Raw genomic sequence first — 9,156 nt, forward strand, 5'->3', positions numbered from 1 at the left:
AATCCAGACAGGTCACTGAGAGATTTCTTAACATGGGTCAGTTGTATTTAGTAAGTAATTCTTGGAATACCCTGGGAAAATAGTTACCTTTTACTGGAACACTATCAGGAACCACATAAGACTCATTTGTCATGTCAAGACCTGTTGAGGAAGAGAACTCAATCACGTTATTGTTAAAACTGAGGGTCTTCATTAAGGCCATACAAGGTGATTATTGTTGACCTCTAAGTGACTCGGAACAATGTGGTCAGGGCATAATTGTGAGGAGGTGCTAACAGCTACCATTGTTTCCTGAGTGCCAGGAAATGTTGTTCTATTGAGTTAATGCATCTGGTCAGTAACTCTGGGAGGATAAGATTGACATGATATTATCAGCTCCACCATAAGGAGAGAAAACGAAGATTAGGGAGATTAAGTGACCTTTCCTCTTATTCATATGTATAATGGTGGACTAATATTTGAGATACACATTACTCTGGTCCTAGAGTCTGTACTGTACATACAGTGTTGCCTTGCTCAAGTAGCTTTTATTAAACATCATTGGTTTTTAGAAATAAGTCATGGTGGACAGGTACTGTAGGAAAGAGAATAAATACAATGGTTTGGTAGTCTGGCAAAAACTGAAGCCTGCCATTTCTCTGTGTTTTAGTTATGTATCAGCTCAGCTTTCTTTCAACCAATGGCAAGTCTTCATCTACCCTCCTCAGATTTCCTTTTAAGTTTTTCTCTTTGTAATGTGGCTGAAGAAAAGATGTAGTAAAATGTCTGTGGAATTAAAGTGTACTGCAATGCAGTTTCTGAACATCTAGACCTGTTTCTAGCATCTAAGCACATCCCTAAGCATTTAAGATATGCATAAATCCATAGTTGGGAGGTTTTTTTAACTAGACAAATGGAATAGTACAGTTGAATTATTGTAAAGTAGAAAGTGGTTAAAATAATCACCAGGAACTTGTAATGCAACTACACACTGTGGGACTGGATTGCTTGTATTTAAATTCAGACTGTGCCACAAACTAGCCGTATTGCCTTGGGAAATCTACTTAATCATTTCAGGGCTCATTTTTTTCACCTCCAAAGTAAGAATAATAAAACATCTACTTTTTTAGGTTTATAGTGAGGATTAAATGAATAAAATGCTTGAACATGCTTAATATCTAGAATATCTTCAATAGTGAACCAAAATGGAGTTTCATGAATGATATCAAATATTAAAATAATAGAAATGAAAGAGAAGGAGACTTCTTGCTGATGCTGATTGCATTTTTTAATGACTACAGCTGCCTATCATTCTTCTTGTTCTCTATAAATAACGATGAAATTTCTGCTATGTCCCAGGGACTGTTTATGTGCATTGGATGCAAAGAGAATAATCAGACTGAAGCATAATTATTATCATGTATAAATACATACCTCCTTTCTTAGATAAGTTTCTCTATGGAGTAGATCCTGGAACAAGGATCCAGATGCATATGATTGGTTCAGAGAATAGAATCAAAGAAAGAAGTGACAGAGCAGGATGTGACAGAAAGAGCTCAGTAAGGGTGTGGCCTCAGCTGGAGTTTAACTAGATGGTAGTCCAATGGAGAATTATATCTTGAGACAAAGAAAGAGAAACTTCTGTGACAAGGGGGGAGAGCTGCAGTTATCTGTGGGTATAAAGATAAATATTTAGAATGCAGTTAGGAATGACGTTGGTCTAGTAAATTAACTGTTGTAGGATCTCCTCTAATATCCATGACTTCGCTAGCTTTGGGTAGTTGTGTAGACTTCTAGTACCCGGCATGATTTCCCTTATGCTGTGTGAGCCTTAAGTATACTAGAGAGCTGTTGGCTCCTGCCACAATATGAACACCACTATTGCACCTTTAGGAATACCTTGTGGTGCTGATTATTGTAATGGTTTATAGGCAGCATATTCGTTTTTATTTCCTCTTTTGGCAATTTGAATAGCATCTTCTGGTATTGTCTAAGTTACTTCCCCGGCAGAAAACTTTCATATCAGGTCCCATCCAAAACCTGTGTCCGAAGTATGTGATGTCTTCAATAACAGCACATCTTTTTAAGTGCCGTGTATAAACAATGAAGACTGTGTCCTTTTAGTGCTTTGATTTCAATGCTTTCAATGTGATCAGGTTCTAACTCAACAATACAGTTATGTAATATTCACTCAGTACATCATGATCCATCATGAACTGCATTCAAGCCTTTTTGTCCATGATGAGTGAATATGAAAGGTAACCACTTAGTAGCTATGGCTATGAGCAGGAAGAAGTTATAGATACGAAAACTGAAATAGAAAACTTGGTGGCACAGCCTGAGGTAGATATTACTTCTTGTTGGTAGTTAAGACTAAAGAACATTCAGAGATGTTGGAGACAGTGCAATGGTTTTCTAAACGGAAAGTACAACCAGGAAGAAGCATATGTATGTGTGAAGTTCAGGGCTGAGTTTGATAACTTTCAGACAAGTGTTGCTGGCAGGAGTCAGTAGGTACAAGACCAAAAGAACCTTAAAAAGATAAATGTGTGGTTCTACCAAAATCTTCTAAAGTAAACTGTGTCATAGCTCTGAAATTGACACTTGGCAATGCAAAATGAGGTAGGTATGTTGGAGGCAACAGGCTGGTCCAATAATATCATCAGCTATGTACAGAGACTCAGGAATGATGTTGGTTGTCAGTTGTTGGCCAAGTACTCTAAGACTTCTCAAGGTTTACTGGGTATTGATATTGCAAAGGATAAGAGAGTAGGATGGAAAGAGTGCTGGAAGCCATTATGTACTCACATCAGAAAAGGCACTGAAAGTGTACAACCCCACCAATACTAATGGTTTGAATTTGCAATGACTGGTCATGTGGCGGGGGCACACCATGACAAAGAAACATATCTAGAGAGAATGCTTCAGATCAGGGACAGAAAATATATGAGGTACACTTCTGGGAGTCAAGAGGCCAACTCCCTCTTTGTCCCAAAGAAATTTGTACTTGGTAAATCAAGGCACAAAACACTGCCTCGTATTGGTCAAATAAAAATCTATAAGGTCTGTAATATACAGTGAAAAGAGATATTTAGGTTGAGGAGTAAACAGTGTGAATCCAAAACATCCCATGGTTCAGAACAAACTTCCTGTTCACTTTCACTTGCCTGCTTGGCACACAGAAGTCACTTGTTTTATATCTCAGTTTCCTGCCTGTGAGGACTGTATTTCAGCTTCTACTTTCTAATCCCTAGTTAAGTACAGTAAAGTTGTGACACTTTGAAATATTAGTAACTATAAGACATTGCAGCCATTCCTGAAGATACCTGATAAAACAGAGTCAGATGAAAGGGGAGGAGGACCTCCCCTATCAGTGGACTTGGAAAGGGGCAGGAAGGAGATGAGGGAGGCGGGGTGGGACTGGGGAGGGAATGAGGGAGCAGGATACAGCTGGGATACAGAGTTAACAAAATGTAACTAATAAGAGAAATAAAATTAAGAAAAAAAAGATAACAGTGTTAGCATCAAAATATTTAAGTTTATAGAAATCTCTGGCTTTAACCCCAGTGCAAATGGAGAGGCACCTAATTTTTTTTTTGTCTTGCTTGTTTCATTTGTCTCCATTTGCTTGCCTATAAAATAGAAGAATAATATTTACTCCTAGTGTTGCTATGGAGATTATATTAACTTGTGTATATGAATTGCAAGTTCACATCTTAGTACATAACAAAAGAACAATACCTTAAATGTCTACTTGCTCCCCTCTCATCATTTTCAGACCAGCTGTCAGTTTTCAGAGAGCCATCTTCTGTCCTAGCACCAATGTGGATTATTTAGGAATCCTCATGAGACCCCCTCAGCCAACAACAGTCCAGTTCCACCACTGGAAGCCTTACTTGGCTACAAAAGATAGTCAGTTCAATCTCTGTGTCACTCATTACTAGGAGTCTTCTCTAGGGTCACCCTTATAGATTCCAACAAGTTCCACTGCACTGTGTTTTCACACTGCCCCAAGCTCCCCCCCTCCAGCTCTCTCTCCCCATACTCCATTCCACTCAACCCAATCATTCTCACTCTAATTCCCACCCATATTTGTCAATATTTCCAGGAAAGAAAAAGATAAACTAGTATCCCATGAGACAAGATCCATAAGGTCACATCCAGTCATAGAAGAAAAGTCCTTGCTTGAAAACATTAAATAATATGACTTGTGTCTTACTAGCCAGGGCTGAGCTCCTTCCTAACTCCAGGAGACAAAGGTTTGGACCTTTGTTCCTAGCCCTCCAGTTGTGCTGCAGCAGGCACACTGCACAAGGGATACACTGCAGGGGAGGACTAATCCTGGTTAGTCGGATCTGGAAACAGCAAAATAAACAAGAAGCATCATTAAGCGCTTATGTGCCTTTCCTCAGGATCACCTCTTTGTACTCTAAGATTTATTTATTTTTATTTTATATAGGTGAGTGTTTTGCCTGCATCTATGTAAGCGCTCTATAAGCATGTATAGTGCCTGTAGAGGCCAGAAGAGACCATCGGCTCCTCTGGAAATAGAGTTATGAATGATCGTTGACTGCTTTGTGCGTGCTGGGAACTGATCCTGTTTCCTCTTCAAGAGCAGCAAGTTCTTTTGAGCTACATACAACACTGTTTCTGAAATTGTGGGTTGTAAACTATAAAAAAAAGGACCATTCTTCTGTGTCCTAAGATTCTGGAGTCCTTCTTTCCAAATCCATAGTGACCATCCCCAAGGCAACAACAGCAATAGTGAACATCATTATGACTAAGGAGCCCATTACAATGAGGTTCTCAACCCAATCAGGGTTTTGCACAATCAGGGATTTTGCACAGAGACTTTTAATGAGGACGCAATTCTGCCTTGTAGAGGTGGTGAAGAGAACCACTTGCCTCTGGATCAGTATTATAAACAGAACTTCACATCCCAAAGATTTTTAAGGATGTAGTTTGTTAGACAAGGCACTTGTGCCTTGGGGTTTGTCAGTCCTAAACACTGTCTTCGAGAGCTCTTCAATTTCAGTGTTGTACGAACTGAAACTCACTTGTTGATCATCTCTCATATTCGAGAGTCATGGAACATTGTATCTACTAGACATATCACACCTTTGCAAATTTCTGTTCTGCTGACTTTGAAATGCATGAGCATTGTCCCTCCTAGGACAAGCTGAGAATCTCCTTGGTGAGGAAAATCAGGAGGATTTCACCTGAGTCATTCCTAAATTTGGCTCCCCTAGAATTGCTAGTTTCTATCAGTTGTTAAAAAAGCAAGAAAGGCTTTCTATTCTATATTCCATTATACCAAGAAATGAATATTTGAAAGTAAGATAGTTTATTGTGGTATCTTTGACAAGCCAATTAAACTGAGAGAGAATGACAAGCATGGAGCTGCAGCCAGGCATTCAGTTCATTCTGCATAATCTCTTTCAAGGTCCTCAAACATTTACCCAAGAGAAATTGGAAGTACTCAGGCTCATAAGCCATTATGAGCCAGCACACCATAGCTGGGTGATAAATACACAGTGTATTTATTATGACTGAGAACAAGCCATGAGTAGTCTCAGTAAGACCTTTTGAAGTTCTTCCTGGAGCAACCATAGACAACTGTGAACTGGACAGTGAATCTTAGCCAGACCTTGAAGCAATCAGCTAATTTGGGGTCTTACTGTTAACACCCCCTTTCAAAGTTATTGTGGACCCTCTATTTCAATATGTATCTTTTTGAGGTTTGAGAAAGAATGGAGTGAAACCAAAGAGAAAGGGAAGAAAACCTTGATATTAAAATAATGAAATGGAAAATGACTGAATATTTAAAATTGTGATTCCTACTATACATCCATTTCAAATAAGATGAAAAATGAAAAACTCATGGGTAAAAGAAACTTTTCTGAAAAGGAAGAAAATATATTCATAATTAAGTTATCTTTTCATTTTGGCTGTTTGGTTTTCCATTCTGACTTTTTATATCTTGTACTTATTTTGATGACACATTGCTTTGGGTATAATATAAAACTGACTTCCAGGAGTCAGAGAGAACTTTTGATCTCTTCCTAGATTTTTGTTTCAATGTGTTTCATAGTTTAGTCACCATTAAATATGATGCTTCTTACAGATATTAGGCAGAGACCCTGTAGCAGTGAAAAGGGATCTCTCTTATGCCTGACTTGTTTATGAGTTAATAATGAATGAGACTTTAAAATTTCAGCTAATTTCTTTCCAGTATCCATTGATGTGATATGCATCTTCTTTTAAAACTGGTTAGCAATGAATTATACTAACTTTTCTAATGTGGGCACCTTCATATTTTTAAGATTGACCCTAGTTGTTCTTTTGTACAAGTTGAACTCAGTTTGCTACTTTTTCTCCATTCATTAATGGCTGATAATTATATCTTCCTGCTTTATCTATTTTTGGTATCCAAGGTTTGCAATTAGCAGCTTTTTTTTTTAAGTGTTGAAAAAATTTCACAACTTTCTATGCTTTGAACTTGATATCTTTTTCGCTATTACCATTCCCACTGAAGGAGTAATTACAGTACATTTTCTGTGTATTTTTTTTATCTAATTGCAGCTCTATACATAGATATGTATCTACATATATGTAAACGTATTAGCATATGTGTACAGAGACACTAAAATAAGTATATAAATATATCTTCTAATATCTAATTATGCATATGTACTCATAAATAAAATACTGTTTATATACTACACCTATTTTGAATGTCATTCCGTATACTTTTTCCAATATGATCGATGCCAAGTTGTTTAAGACCTAATTTTGTAAGTACATTGTTTATTTGTTTCAGTCTCTGTACTTATTTCTTCTATCTTCTTTATTTTATCATTCTGATTTTTCTTAGTCAACAGTGTTTAAGTTTTCATTTTAAAACTCATTTGTTTCTTAAATCCAAACTTTAAAACAGACAAACAAAAAAACCAAAAAAAAAAAAAAAAGCCCGACGTTATTTTATATTACTTTTAAAGCTAATTTTCTTTTCCTCGAGTTGGCTTCTAATTTTCTTTTATTATTCTTTTACGGATTTCTTTTTATTTTTCAACAAATCCATACAAACAAATCCATTACAAACTTTTGATGTGGCTCATTAGTTTTGTACCTGGTACTGTATGCTTTATACATTGCTATCCATTTTTGGTTACCATTTCTTCTTCTACTAACATCAAGGATCCACAGTCAGACACATGACTCAGTGGGCGAATCTTTAGCTACCAAGCCTGATGATCCCAGTCTGGTCTCTGGGACCCCTAAGATGGAAGGAGGCAACCAATTCTCATAGGTTGTCTTCTGACTTCCGCTCTCACCTTCCACCTCTAAATAAGTGTAAGGGAGAAGAGATCAAACGGTCAGAGCCTGCCCTTAGGACTCCTGGGTTTGTGTTCTACTCAGCCACCAGCCGTATGACTTTGGAGAAATTATCCAATTTCTCTGTGTCTTAATTTCCTTATTTATAAAATATGAATGGAAACAGTACATACTTCAAGCTGTTGCAATAATGATGGAATAAGTGTGTACTTGGGAGCTCTGAGAGGGACCAATACTATCCAGTAAGAGCAACAGAAGTGTTTCTTCGATGAGATCTATCCAAGAGGAAACGTTATGGAGTAGGATGGTTTTGGCTGTGCTTCTCCTTTGTCTAATTTTCCATTTTATTGCATTGTGGTTTGGGAATATATAATGTCAGTATTGGGGCTGTAGGAATTTTAAATAAGGCTTGTTAATTGTCACCGCAGCCCTCTAGAGCCCTGTGAAGTCACTGACAATTTGGTCATTCAGTTTCTGAAAGTAAAGTATTGTCTTCTCCTGTGATTGGCTGGTTGTCAGTTTCTCATGTAGCAGTCTCCTTTTCTTGTGTAATATATTTTAAAGCAACACTATAAGGACATTATATAAGTCATGAGTGGAATATCTTCCAGTAAATTATTTTGTTTATCAATATTATAAGTCTCTTAGTCATTTTCCACTCTAAATAATATCTTGCTTATTATTGACCATATGGCATTATCTTCCACATTTTTTTCTGCATTTGCTTGAATACTATTTCAATTTTTTTTAATTTTTAAACTTTTCACGGCACATTTTAAATATATATTTGAAATAGTGGGATGCTAGATTATCAAAATTCACTCTGTGAGCTTCTTTACTTCAGTAGGCTAGCTTAATTCATTAATTATCATTAATTCGATAAATTGTTGATATATCCTGCCATCACATTTTCTATTTCCATTTACTAAGGTTTTCTAATATCTATTTGTTTTCTAGAAAAGCCTTTTTTGATTGATTAATTTCTTATTAGTGTCCACTTTCTATCTAGAAAATCATACACCCACTGTTTCTATTTCTCCTCCAGTCACATTTAGTTGTTACAATTTAATTATATTTTGATAAATAATCCAAATAAAAATAGAAAATGTGAAATGGTGCTACATTCTTTAAAAAAATCGTCTTCTATTCTCTTTGGGGTTTTGTTTCTCAGAGGCAACCACTTTTGACTCTTTCACCTGCTTTTCAATTTGTCACCTCCACAAAACTGCCGAAGTGCAGGTAAGACACACATATTGATGTTTTTGGATTTCTGAACGTTAGGGCTTTGTCTCTTGATTTCCTAGCTCATTTGTAATCTCATCTGCCTGCAGATGATCCTAAGCACACATACTTCCCATTCTGCCATCCTCTCCATAAAAATTAAGTCTATTTTCAGATCATGCATTATTATGATATGCAAATATTATTCACAACTGAGCCACATAGCTTACTACAAGTGCACATCTCTTCTTGTGCATTTTTTTCTGTATTTTTTTGTTGTTGTTGTTAGGAAGATTTCTATCTATCTATCTATCTATCTATCTATCTATCTATCTATCTATCTATTTATTTATCTATTTATCCATTTATTTATTTATCTATCTATCTATCTATCTATCTATCTATTTATTTATTTATTTATTTATTTATATCAGTTACAGCTTATTTACTTTGTATCCCAGCTGTATTCCCCTCCCTCCTTCCCACCCTCCCTCCCTCATCTCCTCCCTGCCCCTTTCCAAGTCCACTGATAGGGGAGGATCTCCTCCCCTTTCATCTGACCTTGGTTTATCAGGTATCTTCAGGACTGGCTGCAAAGTCCTCCTCTGTGGCCTAGCAGGA

Source organism: Psammomys obesus, unplaced genomic scaffold, assembly GCF_907164565.1.
Source record: "Psammomys obesus unplaced genomic scaffold, mPsaObe1.curated_primary_1811, whole genome shotgun sequence".
Lineage (NCBI taxonomy): Eukaryota > Metazoa > Chordata > Mammalia > Rodentia > Muridae > Psammomys > Psammomys obesus.